This window comes from Pan paniscus, chromosome 2 (genome assembly GCF_029289425.2).
Source record: "Pan paniscus chromosome 2, NHGRI_mPanPan1-v2.0_pri, whole genome shotgun sequence".
NCBI lineage: Eukaryota > Metazoa > Chordata > Mammalia > Primates > Hominidae > Pan > Pan paniscus.
In genome coordinates this window covers 145658326-145663228 of record NC_085926.1, presented here as the reverse complement: position 1 = coordinate 145663228, position 4903 = coordinate 145658326, and positions in this window count along the sequence as shown.

The window sequence follows — 4903 nt, the reverse complement described above, 5'->3', positions numbered from 1 at the left end:
GCTTAATTCTTGCACGGACCCCAGATGCCTAGAAAAAGATTAATAAAATATTCCTTGAAGTATGGCCTCAATGTTGGACCTCAAAATGCATGGTCTTCATGGAACTTCACTTAAGCAAGAAGTAGCACTCAAATAGTTCATCATAAGAACACTTTTGTCTGAGATTTCCACAAGAAGACTTTACTGAGTACAGTTTTATAAGACACTCTAATTTGACTGCTGAAAGTCTTCCTCAGTAGTGAAACCATGACAGACATGTGGTAAACATTCTACCTAATCCACCTTATAAAAGAACCCTGAGGAAACTGCTAGAAGTCTACTTCTGCAATAAATTTATATTTGGAGAGCTATAGTTGATCTAGGTTCAACATATTTGGGGTAATTTATATCACTCTCCCTGGGAACATCATTGAAGATAGAATAATATTAAATGTTGAAAAAGTCTTTTTCACCAGCTTCACCGTACATAATTCTCTGGGACCTAACTAGAGGCTAAATGATTGCAAATATAGGCCAAGATTCAAAAATGTGGATTATACAAACATGTAAAAAGTACTTTCAAAAGTAAAATGTGTTTCTGCAGAATAAATCTGAGTACTGGGTCAATATTTTAGGTAGTAATAGATTTTACAGAAAGTAATGTATTTGAGACCTATAATTTATCCACACTATACCAAAAATTTTACAAACATCTTCTCAGTATCATATTAGTTTCAGCTGAAAAACAATGAAATAAAATTTAAAAGCTCAAACTGGTTGAAAGAAAGGGTGTGGACAGAGTCAATGTTGTTTCACACGACTGATAGTAACCGGTATGCGGGCAAAAGTGAATCTCAAAGTGCAAAGGATGACTTCAGAAGTCCATCTCCTTCTCTCTGCCTCTCAGGTCCTCTTCTCTTTACGTTGGCTTTTCTCTCAGATAGGCACCCCTGTTAGCCCCACAAGAAAGCTTCCAGTAGCTCTGGCATTGCACACATCCTCACAAATGCATGTCCTGTGGAAAGAGCTACTCCCTTCAACATTTCAAAGCAAAATTTCTGTCCAAGAGCTCAAGAGAGCCTCAATTATTGTTTCAACTAAATTGACCTAGATTTAAATCGGCTTAGATTTAAATGACAAAGTGTACATGATCAGATTTCCAAGGATTTTCTTTGATTTTAGTCAATGGAGATGACAAGAAATGTCAAATGTATGTGTGGACACACATACACACTCACACACACACACACACACACACACACACCAAAATCTTACAATTTTGGAAACTAAACAGACATGATGTAGAATTAAAATCAGGGAACAATTTTAACTAAGTATGAAGCCACTGAAGTTGGATTGAGTTCTGCTAATGCTCTAACTTTGATAATATGAAAAAGATAGAAGAATAGTCAATCTTCAATAAATATTGAATAAATCGGTGAGTGAAGTCATTAGACAGAACAAAAATAATATTTTATTATGGAAACTAACAAGAAACTGCTTCAATAAAAACAAAAAATAAAATCTAGTTAATACTCTGAGTACATTAGAAGTGAAGGTAAGTTCAGGAAGCTGAAAAAAAGCTGGATAAAGTTAAATTCGTTAGTATTAAAGAATTTTCTGTGCTGGTTTTGGATTTTATAAAATTATTTATATATCAATTTAGTTAATAAAATAATTATTTACTTTACATATGTGTCTAAGCACATGGAATATAATATAAAGTTAGGTGTCTTCTTGTCAGGGTATCTCTACTAAAATCAATGAACAGGGAGAGGTAGGAATAAGTAAAGTTAAAAAAAAAAAAAGATAAGTAGAATTTAGGTGCATCCTGAACATTATGTGTGGGGACACAAATAACTTAAACAATATTATCCAATTAGTTAGAGAGCACACCATGTTCTTTTTTTTTTTTTTTTTGAGACGGAGTTTTGCTCTTGTTGCCCAGGCTGGAGTGCAATGGCGTGATCTCGGCTCACCGCAACCTCTGCCTCCCGAATTCAAGTGATTCTCCTGCCTAAGCCTCCCGAGTAGCTGGGATTACAGGCACGTGCCACCATACCAGGCTAATTTTGTATTTTTAGTTGAGACGAGTTTTCTCCATGTTGGTCAGGCTGGTCTCAAACTCCTGACCTCAGGTGATCCAACCACCTCATCCTCCCAAAGTGCTGGGATTATAGGCATGAGCCACCGTACCTGGCCAAGAGCATACCATGTTCTTTTCACAGTAAGAAATTAATAGAGAGTATGCTTATATATAAAGCAAAAGTGGGCATTTAGGAGGCAAACATAGACAATGAGTATCTGGGCCAAGAGAGATGGAATAAGGTACATAAAAATGACAATGTTGTCAAGAAAGAATCTCTGAGTTGTGGGGCAGTTTCTTGAGAAATCTTAAATATTTTCCAGTAAAGCCCAAAAGTTTCTGTTACATTTAAGCAGTCAATTACTAATAAACGATGTTATTATTAATTTTTGTAAGACTCACTAAAAGGAGCCATAAAGTCTAGAGAAGTGGTTTCCCAATAGCCCATGGCACAGCCATGTTTTCTAAATTAATCTTTGCTCTTATTCCAAGAAGCTAGAGTTTGGGTGGGAGAGAACAATGCTTTAAGTCTGGCTAACTCAAGAGCTTGTAATTTAATAATTATTTAATTTCAGAATTCTAAACCATAGTGCAAAGGATTTTAGCTATCAAATTTCTCTGAGCTTCATGTGCTTTTACTGTATAATGGGGATAATGAACACTTCACAAGATTGTTGGAAAAATTAGACGAGATAATACATGGCAGATTATGGTACAATATATGGCACTCTGTAAATTTATTTTTAAAAATTTTGGCTTGATTTCCCAATTATACACTAAAAAAGTCTTGTGTTTCTTAGTTTCAATAACTCATATTCAGATTTCCCCTGTGGTAATGGAAAATTCCTGGCAGTGAACTTCTCAAGTGGTTAAAGTCTAAAGTCACTTGACCTTTAGCCTCTGGCTTTAAAAATCCCTCAAGAGATACGTTAAATGGCCCAGAAATACATTGCCTGTCATGTCTTATTGCTTAATTAATGGCCAACTAAGATGGCCTGTATGGACTGCCCTGAAGTAATTGTGAACTGATCTTCTACTCAAGGAAATGAATTGACTAAACAACAGCAGCACTGTCACAGAGCATTTACCGTATTTAAATTTCCACAGCCCTTAGAAGAGACAGAACATACAAGGGCTGGTTAACTGAGCATACAAACACCAGCTAAGCAGATACAAACTGTTGCTCACTGTACCAGACAGGGAATTGTATGGTTCTGGTTTCTGGAAACTGTGTTGAGAATCAAACAAAAAGCTACCAAGTAAGCATTTTCATTTTAGTCCTATTTGTAATAAAATTGGAAGTTACTGAATTCTTTTAATAATAATAATAAAATTGTGGTTTGAAATTGCTCCATTTGAAGATTAATGGCACTCTGGAGAATGGGAAGCAAACTTGGAGTGAAAGTTCACTGATTTAAAATGAACGGTAGAAAGTATATTCCAAAATAAAGGAAAAACTCATTATATTTTAAATTATTTTTCTTTCAAGATAGAGAGTAATATGAATGACTTATTAATAAAATACTGCCAAATAATTCTGAGTCTTTTGTGACCAATATGACGTGCTTATAATTAAATATGAATGTTGATCTTCTCAGTGCTTATCATTCCCAGAAAAAAAAAAACTTTAACAGAATTTTTTTTTCTTATATGGTAAACCTCTTTGCTCTACTCCTTTACTGCTTTTATTTGCACTACTCTTTGGCCTTTCCCCACATCCCAAACAACCCCAACCAACTCCCACCCCAATTCATTGTTTCACTTCAGCAGGATGAATGTGCAGTGCCACAAGGGTCTGAAGAATGAAAACAAGGAAAGGATAAACCATTTACACAGCTGTGGACAAGAGAAAGAAGATACTGTTCTTGCTGTTGATGGTTCTATAATCCTTCAGCTAGTTCTGCTAGTTCTTCCAACCCTGACAGTTCAGTAAGTAAATATGAAATTCTGGTCTTCGGAGTGTCCAACGATGAATTTAAGGATGGTAGTTCAGACTTCACTCCCTTTCAGGTGTATGAAGTGGTGAGGGGAGAGTATGAAGGCAGGGAGACCAGTAAGGAGGCTTTGATGGATAACAGAGTATTAGGTGTTTTGGACCTTAGTGAGGGTTGCTGGTCCAATGAACAGGAAAATGTCGTGCTGAGAGATGCTCCGTGGCAAGGATTTGCAGAGCTGGTTGATGGATTATATAAAGCTCCTAAGCAAGGGCAGTATAGTTTTCTCCTGTCTACAGCTGTGTGCATGTCCTATCTTCACTCCACTTTCTTCCTCAGTATGTTAGAATATCACGTATTTATTAATCAAAATGAAAAGACAAATGGGGAGCAGGGGTAGCCTTTTATATTTTTTTCCATGGTTCAAAGCATTAAAATGATTGAATGATACAGTGTCTTCCCTTCTGTATTTTAGTAACAGAAAATAGGTCAATTTGGGCACATTTTCAGCAATAAAAAAGGTAGAGTCCCTAATCTACTTATCTCTGAATAAATCAAATCACTAGTATTTACAGATTCATTACAATAATCTCAAAAGTAACATTTTCTGTATGGCCACAAAGCTATGCAATTTGTAACATAAAAAATCCAAGCCCCTTAAAGAGGAAAATAATATCCAAATGAATCCCTCCATCTAAAGGCAGCCAACTTCTAATCTGGGCTCTGGGGAAGGAAGGGTGGAAAAAAGGAGACAGAAATAATTGGCAAGTAAAGATGTAAGAAAAGATCAATAAAGAAGAGAAAGGTAGAAGACAGGACAAGGGTAAACAAGCAAATATAGTTTATAGTTATTCAGATATAGGAAAATTGAGTCAAAGCTGTCAGGACTATGAAGAGTTTCCAT